The following is a 19,936-nucleotide window of genomic DNA, read 5'->3' as shown; positions in this document are numbered from 1 at the left end:
CGAACCATTGGTTAAACTTCACCTGAGTTTTGTTAATAATTAGATAAAAGTTCACTGTACATCACATATCCTCATTTTTTCATTTTGTGCACAATTTAAAAAACTTACACTTTATAGTTTTTAATAAATGCATTGTTTTATGTCTTGAATTTGTAAAAAATCATACTTATATTTTTCAGTAATGAAGGCTTCGGTGAATGTGCATATGAACTGGTTGGGTTTGGTACCTCCACCGAGGTAAAGAAGCCCTGCCCTAGATCAAATCCACCAACGCTGTTCATCCTCTGTCGGGGCGCTACAGACCTTTTTTCTACTTATCAGTGTTGTGTCCAAGGACCGGCAACCCGAGGCCAAGGCCAAGGACTTGACTCCAAGGCCAAGGCCAAGGACTTGGAAAATTTTCCGGGGCAAAGCCAAGGCCAAGGACTTGAGAAATTTTCCGAGGCCAAGGCCAAGGCCAAGGACTTGCCTCCGAGGCCGAGGCCAAGGACCAAGGACTGATTTTGAAACTGAGGCCTAGCCGAGGACATGTATAAAACAATGCTATCATACCACTTGGCAGGTCTTCATGATTTGCAACACCCCTACATCATAACCCTTTGTACTCCCTAACGCTTGAATGAAGTCTTTTTATTCAGAGTAGAACAGTCAGGGTACGTGTTATTTATACTGAGAAAAATAAAATAAAATCATATGGTATACATTTATGAATTACTGTGTTAGAGCAGTAGTTTCTTAATATGAAGTAAATCAACACTCAACACTGAGGCATGACATGGCACGGAACACAAGTTGAGAAATTACTTTGCATAGAAGTCAATTACTGACTGCAGAAAAAGCGGTAATCTGTCAGTGATAATTTTACAGTTTATCGGCAGCGAGTCCCTGGGACTCGCTGATCAGAAAAGTATGAGTGCCATTATGGATTGAGAGAGTCCCAAATTTCGAATTCTGAAAGGGTCTACTTACTCAATTGCATATGATAATAACACAAACAACAACATATACTTACAATGATAAACAAATGCTGCAAAAATTTAAATAATTCAGGAGCAGGCCTGAGGATTTTGGAAATTCATGGTAACCGTTTTTCGGTTCCGTCGGATTACCCAATGAAACCACGATAACAAATGTTGGGTTCCGTAAACGTTCATCATGGGAATCCATTTTTCTATTTTGACTGATATTCATAATCAAGAATTCCGAAACTCAAAATTAGAATGTTTCAAGGATCAATGTTTGAAAACTATGCATTAACAATGAACATTACATCAGCAGCTGTGTACTCCAGGTTTATTCCAAAAAAATAAATGCATCAAAAACTGGTGTACTCATGTGGCATCATCAGAGTATTTTTTCCAATCTCACACTGCAAAGATTAATTGACTGGTAATCATTAATACAGGTAAGTATTGATGTGGCTTGACATCCTCTTCCCAAGACGATGCATGTGTAATCTACGATCAATTTGACGAAAGAATTTAACAAACGTCATCATGAGTTCTACCAACAGTTAACATTAGCATTACTACATCTTGTGACGAATGTTTTATTCATAAAGTAACCATGCTACAACCAGTAAATTATAGAATAATACTATAATACTGTATACATAAAATTGTTGAACCTACTACTGCGGAAGTCTCTCGCTGTTCATGTGTAGGCATCATTGCTGGTGACTACACTATGTTCTAGGCACAACACTGGAGACGTTTCGTATTTTTCTGTGGTCACTATTCACTGAGTCGCTGAACACCCAACGTGCCTCAATGCATCATCACTGCCAGAAGCGAACTGCAGGGAAGCTCCACCCCTTTATTTATATACACCCCTTAACACGGTATCCCTCCACACAAAATAGCACCAAACATTAAGTAATAATGCCAGTGGCATACATCGTCACCCAACACCCCCACTCGATGGTGCCACATACACTAACATTGCATTAGTTACCGAACATATAGGGTCTAAACTTTTCAATTTTTGCCCTTGTAGGAGATTTAGTGAACACGTCTGCTACCATAATATCTGTTGGACAATACATCAAAACAATTCTTTTCAGCAAAACATTGGACCTGATGAAATGGTATTTAATGTCCACATGCTTGCTTCTTTGGCGATACACTGGGTTCTTGGCAAGGCGTATCGTTCCCCGATTGTCCTCGAATATCTTCGTGGATTGTTGAAATCCTGGATGGAAGTCTTTCAAAACTTGTGTAAGATACAGTGCTTCCTGAATAGTTGAAAGTGCAACTGTCTGTTGTTTCTTTGTCTTCCATGAGACAATAGCACCCCCTTGTGCCAGACTAAAGCAATAGCCTGTGGTGCTCTTTCTATCCTCTTTATCATTTGCCCAGTCGGCATCGGAGTAACCTACCAACTCTAATTTGTGTGTCACTCTTTTCGTAACATAGTACCTGGTTCTGAGTTCCTTTTAAGTACCTGTACACATGTTTTAATGCAGTCAAGTGCTTTTCTCTTGGATCAGACATATACTGAGATAGTCTACTCACAATCCAGCTCATATCAGGCCTAGTGCAGGTCATGATATATGTGAGGCTGCCCAGCATTGCTCTGTATTTCCTCTGATCGGTTTTGTCCCCTTCTGGAGCCAGGTCACATTTGATTTCACTTGGAGTGGCTCTTGCTTTGCATTCAGACATGCCAAACTTTTCCAATATTTTCTCAATATATCTGGATTGGTTTAATGTGATTGAGCCCACATTTTGCTCGAAATCAATCCCAATGAAATGAGTGAGGCATCCGAGGTCTTTCATCCTAAACTTACTCCTGAGTTTCTCTTTGATCTCGCATAAACACCTCTCATTCCTGGCAGCCACAATGATAACATCGACCCACACTAACAACACTAACCACACTAACACTCTTTGTCAGACATTTTGGTGTAGATACAGTGGTCTGCTTGACTATGTACAAGCTCGTTCGCAAGTAAAAACTCATGGAGCATTATGTTCCAATTTCTCCCAGGCTGTTTGAGGCCATATATGGATTTGTTTAACTTACACACAAGTTGTACACCATCCTTTTGTTTCACACAAAAACCTTCAGGTTGATCCATGTATAGTTCGCAGTCAATAGGTGCATGTAAGTATGCTGCCTTCACGTCCATTTGGTTTAAGAGCAAGTCATACTGTGCTGCAAGCTGCATCAGTAGTCGCAGTGATGTCAGATTAGCGGTCGGCGAAAACGTCTCAGAATAGTCAAGTCCTTCTCTCTGACTGTACCCTTTGGCTACATATCTCGCTTTATGTTTCATTGCCTTTGTCATCCTCCTTTAAAGCGTACACCCACCTTCCCCCCACTGTCTGTCTACCCTCCGGTAATGGCACAAGGGTGAAAGTGTCGTTCTCTTTAAAAGAAGTCATCTCATCTATCATAGCCTTTCTCCACTTTTCTGACTTTGGGGATGCCATTGCCTCGGAGAATGTTTGTGGCAATCCCACCGTTGCTCTATAGCAGTAATCAATTGTGATCTCATTTTCTTCTACTCCACATTCATAATCCTCTAAATATTTTGGTGTCTTCCTTTCTCTACCAGAAGTACAAGGAGTCTCAGTATCATTGTTTGGGTCCGTGTCGCAGTCAGGTTTAAGCTCTAGTTCTGTGTCAAAATCTTTTTCTGCATATTCTGTCTGTGACCGACTTGCTTTAGGCATAGTTACTAGGGATGTGAATCTCAGCACTGAGGACGATTCGATACACATCACGATCCACTGCCAGCGATGCGATACTTAAACGATACATGGAATTTTCTGGCGATACGATGCGATACGTTTCACTGTCGTCACGATGCGATACGATTCGATACACATTAAGTTCAAATCAATGCGATACGATACGATACAATGCAATTTGTTGCGATATTGTGCAATTAAACATGATGCAAATAAGCAAAGAAAAAAAGCTTTTAAAAAGATGGAATTCAGTATGGTATTACAAAAAGGATACCACTTTATTCCTTATAAAGAGTAGAACTTGTAAAACAACTTATTTAAGCCCTTTCACAATTGGGTTTTGTGCAAAGAAAATGTCCCCCCTTAAATTCCAACCTTCGACCTCATCGTGGTAGGGGGGTGAACGGGTAATCTACCCGGCCAACAGAAGGCTCTGGTAGAAGCAGGGCTGGGGACCCGGCTTCTCAATAGATTCCCACGAAACTTCTTCATGACTTCACGACAGACTGCAATTACGACTCGAGCTACGGCGTCCGCGGGAACCGACGCGCCTGCCCTCAGCTCGACGGGGTGGGTGATAAATGTGCAAGTCGGGCACCACTATCCCCTCCACCATCACCTCCTCCGACGCCGTGAGCGCCTCAAAATTGCTTGCTGGAACGTCCGAACTCTGCGCGACGAAGGGACCCAAGCCCTCACCATGAGGTCACTTCACAACTATGGCGTCAGTGTGGCATGCCTCTCTGAAGTACGCCTCCCTGATGCCGGGCAGCGAGAGCTGAAGGTCCCTGGTGTCAATGTGGTCTACAACCTCTACCATAGTGGAGTGACGGACAACAGCGGCCGGCACGGCGTTGCAATTGCCCTTGCTCCCGAGGCACAGGCTGCACTGCTGGGGTGGGAACCCATCTCCCCCCGCCTTGCCAGGGTGCGCTTGAGGGGTGCCATTGCCAACATCTCTGTCGTGGCGGTATACGCGCCCACGCTGAACGCTGATGACGTGGACAAGGAGCAGTTCTATCATAAGCTCCAGACGACTGTCGATGGCATCCCCTCCAATGACATCTTGGTGATCGCAGGAGACTGGAATGCGCGCACCGGACCGGCGACTGACACCACGCAACGAGTGCTGGGGCGTTTTGCCCTGGGAAGACGCTGCGACAATGGCGAACGGCTCGTTAACTTCGCCGCCTCAAATCGCCTAGTCGTGATGAATACACGCTTCCAACACCCCCAACATCAGCTAGTCACCTGGTACTCGAACGATGGGCGGACGACTAACCAGATTGACTACATACTGGTTCGGTCATGTTGGGCGAGTTCAGTCCTCGACGCACGGGCGTACCGTGGAGCAGACACGGGAGGCAAGAGCGGCTCCGACCACGTGCTTGTGCGTGCTACCCTTCGCATCAGACTTAAAGTTAATCGCCCTTCAAAACGCACCATGCGGATTGATGTCGCGAAATTGAAGCTGGATGGAGGGAAGAATTTTCAAGTGGAGGTCCAAAACCGCTTCGCTCAACTGCAACCGGCTTCCAATGAGCCAGAGCAGGAGTGGCGAGAACTCAAATCTACCATCATTGCAGCTGCACGCTCACACCTCATCTCCACCAAACGCCAGAACCGTGACTGGATCACTGAAAACACTCTGGCCCTTGCAGAACGATCCAGGCTTGCGCGATTAACGGGAGCAGCCAACTTCCGCGAACTACGGCGACATACCACTCGGGCGATTCGGGCAGATCGAAATGCCTATTGGTGCGACTTTGCCGAAGAAACTGAGAGGGCCGCCGCTGCGGGAGATACCCGCAAGCTTTATCAGCTGGTAAAGAAGGCCAGCAGGAAATCCGCTGGAGTCAGCGAAACAATCTGCACAGTGAACGGTTCTGTGATAACCTCCCTAGAGGAACGGCTGCAACGTTGGCGCGAACACTTCGAAGTCCTACTCAATCACCCACCACCAGTGTTGGCGCCTGTGCTTCCTGCAATTGATGAGGAGTACGACTGCAGCTCGGACCCACCTACGGTAGACGAAATTCGAGGCGTCCTGCTTCAGCTCAGGAATAATAAAGCCCCAGGTGAAGACGGCATCCCGGCGGAAGTTTACAAAAGCAACATTGACGTCTTCGCAGCGTGGCTTCATCGCGTATACAACGCCGTATGGACGTCCGAGACCATCCCGGATGACTGGAGCGAAGCAGTGTTAATACCCCTTTTCAAGAAGGGAGACAAGAAGCTGAGCGCCAACTACAGAGGCATTAGCCTTCTCGATGTGGCTGCAAAAGCATTCGTCGTCCTTCTGCTGAAACGCTTCCAGATGGCCCGTGACCACCGGACTCGCCCAACTCAGGGTGGCTTTCGCCCCGGAAGGGGATGTGTAGACCAGATTTTTAGCCTGCGTCGCACCTTGGATCAACGATGGGCCTACCAACAACCAACAGTCGTGTGCTTCATCGACTTTGCCGCAGCATTTGATTCAGTTGACCGGGGTGTGTTGTGGATGATCATGAAGGCTGACGGGATCCCTGTGAAACTGCTTCGGCTCATCCAGGGGTACTACCGGTCAACCCGAGTCCGAGTGCGGGCCTACGGCAGCGAATCAGAAACCTTTGAGGTGCGGTCGGGTGTCCGACAAGGCTGCGCGCTCTCGCCAACCTTATTCAACTATGCCATCGACCACATTCTCAACACTGCTCTCCATGGCTTTGAGGGAGTGAGGGTCGGCCGAGATGTCGCAGTGTCGGACCTGGCATACGCAGATGACATCGCTCTACTTAGAAACACGTTCGAGGAAGTTGAAAACGCGCTGATGAAAATCCATCGAACGGCCCTGACCGTTGGAATGCGCATCAACGCCTCGAAGACCAAGATCATGTCCTCCCTCACCAACCCAGCTGACCAACGGTCGCTGTCACTGGAGGGCGTGACCCTGGAAAATGTTGATTCCTTCACATATCTCGGCTGCTCTGTGGTTCCGTCGGGGCAAGGAGAAGCAGAAGTCGTGCATCGCATCGGGGTTGCCAGATCCGCCTTCGTGCGCCTACAACGCCATCTGTGGGGACGGTGCGAGATCTCGGCAGTGACAAAGGGGCGTGTCTACCAGGCGATCGTGCGGACCATCCTGCTTTATGGCTGTGAGACCTGGCCTATGAGAGTGGCTGACCAGCGCAAGCTGGAAGTCTTTGATAACGATTGCGTCCGCCGTATTCTCCGCCGCCGCCGATCGGACCGGGTCGACACTGCTGACCTTCGTCGCTGCCTGCACCTTAGCCCCTTACCAGCGTGTCTCCTGCAACGCCGACTCCGTTGGTTCGGGCATGCGGCACGCCACCAGGAGGGCGAGTTGATCAGGGATGTTCTCCTTCCTGCTCCTTTGCCAGCCTGGCGCAAGCGGCGTGGTGGACAAGTCAAGACCTGGGCCACCACGATGAAAGAAGACCTCGCGTATCTTTCCGGCCCCTTGGTGGTGGGTCTGAGACGGTGGAACCAGGACTGGCTGAAGCTGTCGGTTGACCTGGCACAGGATCGCCGCGCTTGGGCCGCCATGATCAGGGATGTCGTGCGCGCCAAGGAAGAAGCCGGTTCAACCCGCCCAGGGTGAAGGCCGTTGCAAACAAAAAACAAAGAAAATGTAAACAATTTGGCACCTGAGACTCACAGCTGTTGCTATAGTGTAAACACAAACAGACTCTCACTGAGTGTCTTATATTAAATATTCATATATATATATATATATGAATCTATAGCGCAAGATGTCCACCCATCCACTGTAAGTGCAACTCTTTGCGCACTGTTCAGCGACACAGTGATCTCACTTCTCACTTTGTTGTACACATCGGGAATATGTTTGTAAGTGAACACAGACCTGTCTGGTATTTTATACCTGGGTTCCAAAACGTGCACGAGCTGTCTGAAACCCTCGTTGTCCACCACGCTAAGGCTGGAGGTCTTTGCATATGAAATAAGCAGTGGCCTTAGTTATAGCCATTGCGCGGTCACAGTAAGTTGCAAGGGGACTCCCAAAATAAGAGACAATTTTTTTCTGATCCTGACCTGGTTTACCAAGAGTTTCTCCGGTGTCCGACGAGGAACTGGGCGGGGAAGCGGGAGGGAAACTTGTCGGTGATCTGGTGCCATCGGTTTAAGTGGGTCTGCATATTTGTGGTGCTGCCGTTGTATGGCTTCTTAGTGCGACATTCCTTGCAAATTACAGAGGTTTTATCAAGCTTTCCGTCTTTCTTTTCGAAGCCGTAGTATTTCCAAACATAAGATTTGAATGTTGCGGCTGCATTAAATATAGTACTTTCCTTGCTGCTGCGTGCGCTAACTTCCATAATGTTTCGCTCGTTGTGTACTGGACTGTATGTGACGCACGGCTACCGTCCGTATTCAACACAAAACGCAAAGCAATGATGGTGCATTCATTGCGCCTAGGAAAGGGCAGATATGTGACGTTTAACATGAATAAAACGGCGATTGAATCGGATTTTACCGATACCCATCAATGCATCGTGATGAATCGCGATTTCACCGATACCCATCAATGCATCGTGATGAATCGCGATTTCACCCGTCAATCGCGTCGTACCCAGTGAATGAGCCGATGCACTCGGATCGCGGACGTGCGCATCGATGTATCGATTAATATCGATTATTTTCCACACCCTTAATAGTTACCCAACTCTACATAGTGGTCCTCCAGTTGAGTCTTCTCAGTCTGCGTCTCACTCTCAGTCACGGTCTTTGTGATGAAGTGGACCTGTCTGTGTTTCTGAACCTTTTTTTTCTCTGGAAAATAGATTAAATAAGCAGGTGAATGACAGTCAAAACCAACAAAGATCCCCTTTTTGCCATTTGGATCTAGCTTTTTTTTGTTTTGTTCATAGACCACGCATTCTGAACCAAACTATTTCATTTTTGACATATCTGGCCGTTTTCCTGGGAAAAGGAAATAAGGAGTCTCCCCTGTTATTTTGCAGTAACACCTGTTCCGTATAACTGCTGCTGTTCTGGCTGCATATGGCCATAGCTCTTTGGGTAAGCCTGATTCTATCAGCATACACCTCACCATCTCAAACAATGTGCGCCAGTTCCTCTCTGCTGTCCCATTTTGATGTGGGGAGTATGTTGCTGATCTCTCATGTTTTATCACATTATCTCGAAGCAGAGATTGATACTCTTTTGAAACAAACTCTGTCCCATTATCCGATCTCATTCCCTTTACTTTACCATACGGTGCTGTGTCTGCCAAGAACTGCTTTGTAGTTTCAACTGCCATGTTTTTGTTCCTGAGAAAGTATACGAAAACAGCTCCAGAAAAGTCATCAGTAAAAGTGATGGCATATTTGTACCCGTCAAATGACTCTGGGTCAATAGGCCCACCTAGATCTGTATGTACCAGCCCTAATGGCTCTTTAGCTCTCGCATCACTTTTCCTGTTTCTATTCTGGGTGAATTTCCCTTGAATACAGGTTTCACACTGGTTAGGTCTAGTTTTGTCACTGATTTTCATACCTTCTACTATAGCTTCAAGCTTAGCAATATCACCATAGTTACAATGGCCCATTATCTCATGCCATGTTTTCATGTCTAAAGATGCATTGCAGGAGTCCTCACTGCATGCAAAATTTTCTGTGACAATGTCAAGATAGTACATTCGGTCCTTTACATTCATCTTGCATATTGTCCCATCTGAAAGGATCATTTTGTTGTTATTTTTCTCAAAGTTGAACTTCGCTCCTTTCGAAGTTGCTGCTTCCACTGAAAGGATATTCTGCGGGTATCCCGGGATGAGGAGTGGATTTGTGATCTTGACGCTCACTACTCGTCCACTGCTGTCAGCCAGCTTGATTTGTGCGTCCCCCTTCTTCTCGACACTTCCGATGATCCGTCTCCCATCAGCCAGCTGCATGATGTGATCTTTAGGCCGGAAACTCTCATCAAATCGGGTGAATGCGTTCTTGTCGGTGATGATGTGGGCAGAAGCACCGCTGTCCACAAGTAGTCCATATTGGTGCGCTCCATTGGGTCGCCATTCACTCACCCGGAGCAATACTGTTTACTCTTCTTCCCTCGAAGATTTGGCTTGGTCTCTGCCACAAAAAAACCTTTTCCGCATCGTCCATAACTGCAGCCACTTTGTTGTTCTTATCAGCATTTGTCCTTCGCTTGTGTTGTTTCTTATCCTTACTCATGCAGTCTCTTGCTTTATGCCCCACTTTTTCACAAATAAAGCATTCTCCATTGAAGACGTATTTTTGGTCTTTTTCTTTGGCCTTCGGCTTGAATGACTTGGCGGTCATTACTTCATCTGGTCTGGGCCTGCTTCGGTAGCGGAGGGTGCATTCAAAACTTCTCAGCCTAGTCTTGAATTCAGCGAAGGTTAACACTTCCCTCGTTTGAGTCACATGCACAGAAAACGGGTTGTACTCATCCGTGAGTCCTTTCAAACCCATATCCACCAATAGTGCATCGCTTAGGCTCTCCTTAGCTCTTTGTAACGCAGCCACTCGCTTCTCGACACGTGCTAGATAGTCCGCTAGCTCCTCGCCGTTAACCATTAGCATATTGGTTAGCTCTGTGTACAGCCCGACAATTCTCGGCTTTTCTTCGGACTCAAAATGGCGTCTCAATATTTCCAGACTTTTCTTACCATCTTCTGGTGCTTCATACAGGATGAGTGTCAATGTTTTATCATCCAAGCAGCCGCACAGTTCAGCATATGCCAGTTCGTTTCTCCACTCGGTTTCTGTTGCGGCCTGTTCGCTGGATCCCGCAGCTACGTCACACCCGAGGATAGCATCTTTTAGCCCGATGGTTTTCAAGTATGCTAGGAGCCTTGCCTCCCAGATGTGATAGCGGGCCTCATCTCCGTCAAATCGCGGCGGTAATCCTCTCCCATGGAGCGCCGCTGTGCCTGCAACCCACCTGGGCCCATAACCTGTTGAACCTACTACTGCGGAAGTCTCTCGCGGTTCACGTGTAGGCATCATTGCTGGTGACTACACGATGTTCTAGGCACAAGACTGGAGACGTTTCGTATTTTTCTGTGGTCGCTACCACTGAGTCGCTGAACACCCAACGTGCCTCAATGCATCGTCACTGCCAGAAGCGAACTGCAGGGAAGCTCCACCCCCTTTATTTGTATACACCACATAACACGGTATCCCTCCACACAAAATAGCACCAAACATTAAGCGATAATACCAGTGGCATACATTGTCACCCAACAACGGCGATACAAACGCTAGCCGAACTAGTAAACAAACTCGAACTAAAATACCCAGAGTCACCCCTGATCATTTTGGGCGAATTTAATAGAGCACATCTTAACCGTGAACTTCCCAGATATAAGCAGCACATCGACTGTTTCACCAGAGAAGGCAACATTCTAGACCACTGCTATACAACAATCAAAAATGCATACCGATCGGTCGCCCGTGCAGCATTGGGTCTTTCTGACCACAATTTAATCCACTTAATACCTACATACAGACAGAAACTCAAATGTGTTAAACCGGTTGTTAAGACTGTGAAAAAATGGACAGATGAAGCAAAGCTAGCTCTACAAGAATGCTTAGACTGCACTGATTGGGGCGTCTTTGAAACTTCAACGGGCACACTGGATGAATACACAGACACTGTAACATCATACATCAGTTTCTGTGAGGACATGTGTGTACCAACGAAGTCGTTCCGCTCCTTCAATAATAACAAGCCATGGTTTACTCCCAAACTCAGGCAACTCAGGAAAGAGAAAGAGGCCGCATTTAGAAGTGGAGATCGGGCACTGTACAAACATGCCCGAAACCAATTGACAAAGGAAATTAATATCGCAAAGAGAAGCTATGCAGAGAGGCTGAAAAACCAGTTATCTGCTAACGACTCTGCATCTGTATGGAATGGCCTGAAAGCAATCACTAACTATAGAATGCCATCCCCCCAAACTGTGAACTATAAGGGTCTTGCTAATGAACTAAACATGTTTTTCTGCCGATTTGAAAAGGACACCCCCATTTCCCACACACACCCACCTCTACCAGAAACCACTCTACCTACCCCCCCCACCCTCTTTTTCTCCACTACAGATCCACGAACAGGACGTGAGACGGCTCTTCAAGCAGCAAAAGATCAAGAAAGCTCCGGGGCCCGACAAAGTGTCCCCCTCCTGCCTGAAAGTCTGCGCTGACCAGCTGGCTCCGGTCTTCACACAAATCTTCAACAGATCCCTGGAGCTGTGTGAGGTCCCATCCTGCTTCAAACAGTCTACCATCATCCCAGTTCCCAAGAAATCGGCAACATCGGAACTGAACGACTATAGGCCTGTCGCCCTGACGTCTGTGGTCATGAAGTCCTTTGAACGCCTTGTGCTGAACCACCTAAAGAACGTCACTGGACCCCTGCTGGACCCTCTCCAGTTTGCCTACCGGGCAAACAGGTCTGTGGAAGACGCAGTCAACATAGGTCTGCACTACATCCTCAAGCACCTCGACAGCACAGGGACCTACGCAAGGATTCTGTTTGTGGATTTCAGCTCTGCGTTCAACACCATCATCCCGGAACTCCTCACCCCCAAACTACTCCACCTCGGTATGTCCCCTACGATCTGCCAGTGGATCCTCAGCTTCCTGACGGGACGGACACAACAGGTGAGACTGGGAGCAACAACATCATCAATACGCACCACCAGCACTGAAGCCCCACAGGGATGTGTCCTCTCGCCACTGCTCTTCTCTCTCTACACAAACGATTGCACCTCAACAGATCCAGCTGTCAAACTCATAAAGTTCGCAGACGACACCACGGTCATCGGTCTCATCAAAGACGGCGACGAGTCTGCGTACCGCCAACAAGTGGAGCAGCTGGAGCTGTGGTGCGGCCGACACAACCTCGGGCTGAACACGCTCAAGACTGTAGAGATGATCGTGGACTTCAGGAAACATTCTTCTCCTCAGTTGCCCCTCACACTATCCAACTGCCCTGTGTCAACCGTCGAGACCTTCAAGTTCCTGGGAATCACAGTCTCCCAGGACATGAAGTGGGAAGTCAACACCATCTCCATCCTGAAAAGGGCCCGGCAGCGGATGTACTTCCTGAGGCTGCTGAGGAAGCATGGCCTGCCATAGGAGGTGCTACGACAGTTCTACACGGCAGTCATCGAATCAATCCTGTGTTCTTCCATCACGGTTTGGTTTGGGGCCGCCACAAAAAAGGACAAAATCCGACTTCAACGGACAGTTAGGACGGCAGAAAAAAATCGTTGGCACCGCCCTACCCACTCTTGAGGACTTGCACACTGCAAGAATCAAGACAAGGGCACGGAAAATCCTCCTGGATCCCCTGCACCCTGCCCACCACCTTTTTCAGCCACTCCCCTCAGGCAGACGCTACAGATCCATGCGCAACAAATCCAGTAGACACTTAAACAGCTTCTTCCCTCTAGCCATTAACTCCTTAAACAGTCACTGACATAGTCACTCTTCTTGCACCACAAAATGGTACTACAAAACTACTGGTTACTCTAAAATGGTTCAATGATTTTGTTGTTTACGATGATACTAGTGCAGCGTGTTATACCGGAGACAAATTCCTTGTGTGTTCTACATACTTGGCCAATAAAGATGATTCTGATTCTGATTCTGAAATTGGCAAAAAGTGAAGGTAAGATATAAAAAAAGGAAAAGAAAATAGTTATCATCACAAATATGTGTTCAAAGTAGTAGAAAGAAGTAAAAAACCTACCCGGAGTCCTACACCTTCTTAGATATGAATTGATCATTTTTCAAAAGAGGAAAGTCTACATATCAACAAATGCTTTTACCCTTATGTTTGTAACAACTTTAGGTTTGTATATACAGTACATACTCATTGGAGCACATGTGTATGTCGATTTTCTCATATTCATAATGGATGCTACATTTCATTAATATATTAAATAATCTCATCAATGTATTTCTGATGTATTGCTATATTTCATGAGTGTATCGAATTTATCAGCTTAATTCTGATTTGTGTAGTTGTCTTGTACTACTCTCGAATTCATTTTTAATCTCAGCAAGAGAGTTACTCATTTTACTGGTCCGTTTCAGAATCATTCCACAGATTTACACCTATTACAGATACACTCTGTCACGTTGCGCCCGAGGCGATGAGAGATCGCCTCGTGCACAACAAAATAACGAGGTGGATCCCAGGTAAAGCAGACACGAAAAGATCTTGTATGGAACACAAAAGGTTTTAATAACGAACAGAAAGAGCCCCACAGGGAAAACGGTAACAAAAAACGCTGGTCAAATAAGGACCAGGAAATAAGGAAAACAACCGAAAACGCTCGCGGAAAAACAAAGAGCGAGGAAGTACAGAAATCGGTAATCTAGAGCAATGCAATTTAGATGCAACGCGAATAACAAGAGTAATGGCCGTAAGGCAAAAAGGCAACGAGTAATATCAATCGAGAAAATAGCGCGAGAGAGCAATGGCACGGTAAGGAATTCTCCGGCAGTGAGAGGACTGCCGGAGCCTCTTAATAAAGGAGGATAATCAGCCCGAAATTACGGACAGGTGTGCAGATGGCGGAGGGAAAAAACCCGCCACCTGCTGGCGGGCACGTGACTTGACACACTCCTTTGCGTGATGTTTGTTCGTGTTTTGGATTTTTTTGTATAGGTTAGTACCCCTTAAATTATGACAACTTTCTCGAATTTTAAAAAGCTGGATGTTTTGACAAAGGAGGTTATTGTGTGCTTTGTACATTAATTGGGCGATTTTGAAGTCAACCAGGTCATGAGATTTCATTGTTTAATTTGATAAGCAGTGGATTTGTGGGTTCCGTCTATTTGGAGCCAGTGATTGTTCTGATTGCTTTGTATTATAGTTTTAAAACAGAGTGCGTTTTACTGGCATTTCCCCATATTTCCACACAATAGGTCAAATATGGAATAAAAGTATAATGTGTACAAGGATCTCTTATTCAGCACATCCTTAGTTTTTAGGAGGATCCCTATGGTTTGGGATATTTTTCTTTTATTATCTATTATGTAGCTGCCAGCATGGTTTTGCATCTACAACTGTTCCAAGACATTTTCGTAAGGTCATTCATCAATTTGATGATGAAGTGTATACAATATCATTCACATCCATGCATTCATTTTGCAACATTCAATGTGTTCAAATAATGTGAAGATCATTTGAATGAGGATGCCTGTGGGCTTTGACTTCACAAATTTTTATTGAGAAATAAGATGCTCCAATGTTTTAAACTTCAGCCTATTGCGTTTACAAGCAATTTCTCCTGCTGTGGAGAACACACTCTCACAAGGGACGGATGAGGCTGGCGTACAAACTCCTTTGCGAGGTGGGAGAGGTTTGGGAAAGAAGTGTGTTGGTCCTTCCAGTACAACAGCGGGTGCCGGTCACGTGTAATATTCCCCTGTGCCAGGTTCCGCTGGACCTCAGATACTGCGTATGCTGTTGCACCACCTCTTCCCAGTCTCCCCACCTCATCATCCAGATGTGGTGCGGTGTGACAATCACACAGGTCGAGGTGATGCGCAAGACTATAGCCTCTCCCCCGACAAGACCCTAGCGTAACCTCCCAGAGGTGCACCACGGTAATGGCAACATGCCAGCTGATCAGCTAGGGATCTCGGAGCAGGAGGGAGCCCCAGAGGTGTTGAGTGCTGGGCCCACGGATGTGGATACGTCCCGATTATTCACCAATCCCTCCCCCAGCTATGGGTCAAACTGGTCCCGCTGCCTTGTGGGTACACTAAATGTGAAAGGCTAAGGGAGAAAACCCTAACAGAAAATCAACGGGCCAGGTGGGCTGGCCTCCTGAAGCGGACTGCGACAGACTGCAGACCCGGCAGCTCACTGCAACCACACAGCCCTCAGCCGTCTTGGACTCTTCCTTGCCGCTGACTCAAGGGTAGTGAGGTCAAGTCGTGGACTGGGCATTGTTCAGGCCCCTTCCACATAAAACATCAGCAAACACCATTTGCACCCCTCCCCTTCACCCCGCTTCATCACAACATTGACAAAGTCCTGCGGCGACGGGGAAGGTGGGCGACGGGGGCAGGTTATGACAGACTGGAAGCCTTCAGCACACCCCCTGCACGTGGGCGGCTCGGGTCGGCGTCGTTGAGTTGCTGGAAAAATGGGGCAGCGGCGCTCTCCGGTGAGCATCCGAGTGACGAGGCAGCCCTTTTCAGGGTCCGCACTGCCTCCCTCACTCCGAGGAAGGGTCTAGAAAATGTGACCTAGAAAAATGTCTGCCCCAAGACTAAACCCGGGACGGGTAGCCGCACCCGTCGGGAGTCCTCTTTTTAGCGGCCGCAACAACAGGAAAAGTTCACATAACTTTCTCAAGGTAGCAACCTGGAACGTACGTACGCTCCTGGACAACGAAGATCGACCCTCCAGAAAAACCGCACTGGTAGCAGAAGAACTGCGCCGGTATAACATTGACATCGCGGCTCTGAGTGAGACCCGCTTCCATGAGGAAGGCTCTCTGTCGGAGCCTGGAGGTGGCTACACCTTCTTCTGGAAGGGTCTCCCCAATGACAACAGAAGACTATATGGGGTCGGCTTTGCTGTGAAGCAGAGCCTACTAAGATCAATCCCAACGTCTCCAATCGGTGTCTCCGAACGCCTTATGAGATGGCGAATTCCACTGGCCCACGGACGCTTTGTCACCCTCCTTAGTGTATACGCCCCGACCCTCACATCCGACGAGGCTTCCAAGGACGCGTTTTATCTACTGCTGAGCCAACAGCTGAGTAACATCGACTCGAGGGACTCCATCCTCCTACTCGGGGATTTCAATGCCAGAGTTGGCAGAGACTGGATGACCTGGAACAGAGTCATCGGCAAACACGGTATCGGTTCATGCAACCCAAACGGAGAACGCCTACTAACTTTATGCACGGAGCATGAGCTAGCAATAACAAACACCATGTTCCAGCTTCGTGACATGCACAAGACCACCTGGATGCATCCTCGTTCCCGTCACTGGCATCTGCTTGACTATGTCATCGTCCGTCAAGTGGACCGGAAATTTGTCTCCCTCACGCGTGTCATGCGTGGAGCGGAAGCATCCACTGACGATCGGCTGGTTGTGAGCTCACTACGCATCCGCGTCCGTCCACCGGCAAGAAGAACTCCAGCTGTACCAACAATAAACATCAACAAGATCTTCGACCCAAGGTACAGAAACAAGTATCAGGGAGCTATTGCTCAATGGCTCCAACAACGAGACGACAGGAGTGACCCATCATCAAACGAAGACCAGAGCCTCTCCGAAAGATGGGAGAACACCAGCAAAGGGATCCTCACAACAGCACGAGAGGTTCTAGGCGTAACTAGTCGCAAACATCGCGACTGGTTCTGCGAGAACAACACTTCCATCAAGAATCTCTTAAAGAAGAAAAACGAAGCACACGACCATGCATTGCGTTCGGGTTCCCTGCAGGCATGGAATAATTTCCGCACGCAACGCGCAGAGGCCCAGCGGCAATTAAGAACGCTGGAGAACACCTGGTGGACCTCCTACGCAAATCAGCTACAACAGCACGCCGACCAAAATCAGCTTCACCAATTCTATGATGGTCTGAAAGCTGTCTGCGGCCCAATAAAGGGTTCTGTAAGCCCCGTGCGATCTGCCAACGGCGATCAACTACTCACTGACCGCCCTTCTATACTCGCAAGGTAGGCTGAGTACTCTCGGGAACTCTTAAACAGGATCAACCCATCTGATCCCACGATTCTCGACGATATCCCTCCCCTCCCGCAGAGAGAAGAACTAAGCACACCACCAACGCTGGAAGAAACAAAATCTGCTCTCCATGGCCTGAAGAACAACAAAGCCTCTGGTCCAGACGGGATTCCTGCCGAGCTATTGAAGTTTGGCGGGCAAGCCCTCCTGGACGATATCCACGGTTTCCTGCGGGAATGATGGGAGGGGGAAGACGTGCCACAAGCTTGGAAAGATTCTAACATCATCTATATATACAAGCGGAAAGGCGACACAGCAGCATGCGGAAATAGCAGGGGCATCTCTCTACTGGCAACGGCAGGGAAAGTCCTTGCCCACATTATGCTCTTCAGACTTCTTTCCACCATAGTCGAAGACGTGCTCCCCAAATCACAGTGCGGCTTTCGCAGAGACCGCTGCACTGCAGACATGATCTTCGTCTTGCGCCAGCTACAAGAAAAATGTAGAGAACAACATCGGAACCTCTACATCGCCTTCATAGATCTAGCTAAGGCTTTCGATACAATCTGCAGGGAGCTCCTATGGGGTGTGCTGGGACGCATTGGTTGCCCCCCAAAATTTGTTGCGGTGTTAAAGGCCCTTCACCATAGTATGCAAGGCCGGGTGGTGTGTGGAAGTGAAAAGTCCGACCCTTTCCCAGTGGCTGTGGGGGTCAAACAGGGATGTGTCCTTGCACCCATCCTGTTCAACATCTACCTTGCTGTCATGTTGAAACATGTTTACAACAATACCGACCCAATACGAGACGGTATCTCGATCAATTACCGTCTCGATGGCAGCCTTTTTAACCTAAGAAGATTGAAAGCCAGAACGAAGATCAGTAACACGTCTGTGCTGGACTTGCAGTATGCCGATGACGCTGCAATGCTGAGTCACACGCCACCAGGACTGCAGCTGTCCCTTGACGTCCTCACGGACACGTATACCCGCGCTGGCCTCATCCTAAATGCAACAAAGACAGAGATTTTGCAGCAGACCACCGACGCTGACCCCTTTATCTTCCACTCCGGGGAAAATGCTCTGAAGAACACTGGCGACTTCGTCTACCTTGGCTCATCTGTCAACATGAAGCTCGACCTCACACCCGAGATCCAAAGGCGGATCGGGTCGGCAGCTGCAGCATTTGGACGGCTGTCTAAGCGATGCTTCCTCAACAAGAACTTAACTCTTACCACAAAAACTAAGGTCTTTAACGCTGTGTGTGTGTCTATCCTACTCTATGGTTCAGAAGCATGGGTGCCCTATGCTAAACATCCTAAGCAACTGGAGCGCTTCTACATGAACTGCCTAATGAAGATCCTGGGCATTCACTGGTGGGACAGAATTCCGCACACAGACGTCAGAAGCAGACTGCAAGTCCCACCGCTAACGACTCTCCTCCTCTAGCGTCAATTGAGATGGCTCGGCCACATTGTTCGCATGCCACCGGACAGACTCCCGAAGAAGGTGCTGTACGGTGAATTAAGTACGGGGGAGAGGAGCAGCGGCGGGCAGCTGAAGCGTTTTAAAGACAGCATAAAGGTCACTCTCAAGAAGTTCGCCATCGATCCGACCAACATGGAGGAAGCGGCATCGGATTGGGTGGAGTGGCGACGACGCACCCTGGAGGGCGCAGCGCATCACGACGCCTCATACAACCTGGCGGCCCTGCAGCGCAGGGAGAAGCGACATGCCGGACCGGTTATGGACGGCCACTATCGCTGCGACCTTTGCGGGCGCGGCTGCGCTACTCTGGCGGGTCTGAGGGCGCACCAACGTGCGCATCAGCTGCGTCAACAGCGCGGGGATCGAAGAATGGGGGAGCGCAACGTCGTCTTCGGCTACGAAGGACTGGAATAAGCAAGTAAGCATCCAGATGACTCCACAGGCCACCTAAAAAAACAAAACAACAAATTGGCATTTAGAACAGTTTCCAATAAACTAATAATGATGAGTAACATGCCTGATGTAGTTGCAGAGGGCTGCGATGATGGTCCAGGCTGGGCCTCGATTGTGCACCCGATGACACGCATGCACTCAGCCCGCAATCTGGATATGGCCTCCGTGCACCTGGAACTGCGGAATCCAAGTGATTTGAATCTGGGGTCTAGAAGTGTTGCTAAGGTTAACACACTCATAGACTGAACTGGAAGCAGTGTCTGAGACTCGACGCTTGAGGTGTTCGTGGAGTTGTACGACTGGCTGTGTGTGCAGGGTTGAAGCGTGGCGCTCAAGTGCATGATAAAGCATTTTCATCATCGGGATGACCTTCGAACCTGAAACTTTCCTCTCTTCAGACAACTCCATTGTAGCTTGATGGAATGGAGAAAGCACAAGTAGTGCTTCTCCTATGATGGTGAACTCATCAGCGGAGCCAAATCTGTCTTTAGGGAGGCCAGAGATACCCACACTGGTTCCCTCTCACCAGGCAGCCCTGACAGCATTTCATAGGTACTGTTCCAGCGTGTTGGCACCTCATTGATAAGTTTCA

General features: G+C 48.0%; 1 protein-coding gene across 3 annotated transcripts in view; it reads right to left on the bottom strand.

The window, feature by feature from the left end:
* Positions 1–8,013, bottom strand: part of depdc5 (DEP domain containing 5, GATOR1 subcomplex subunit) — a 124,350-nt gene extending 116,337 nt beyond the window's left edge. For all 3 annotated transcript variants that reach the window (XM_052088363.1, XM_052088364.1, XM_052088367.1), the window contains exon 1: positions 7,999–8,013. The gene's annotated coding sequence lies outside the window, so the exon portion shown is untranslated. The remainder of the gene's footprint in view (positions 1–7,998) is intronic.
* Positions 8,014–19,936: the final 11,923 nt, after the last annotated feature.

The sequence above is a fragment of the Hippocampus zosterae genome, chromosome 15, assembly GCF_025434085.1.
Source record: "Hippocampus zosterae strain Florida chromosome 15, ASM2543408v3, whole genome shotgun sequence".
NCBI lineage: Eukaryota > Metazoa > Chordata > Actinopteri > Syngnathiformes > Syngnathidae > Hippocampus > Hippocampus zosterae.
Note: the sequence above shows the minus strand (reverse complement) of the source record. Positions and strands in the feature narration are given on the sequence as shown.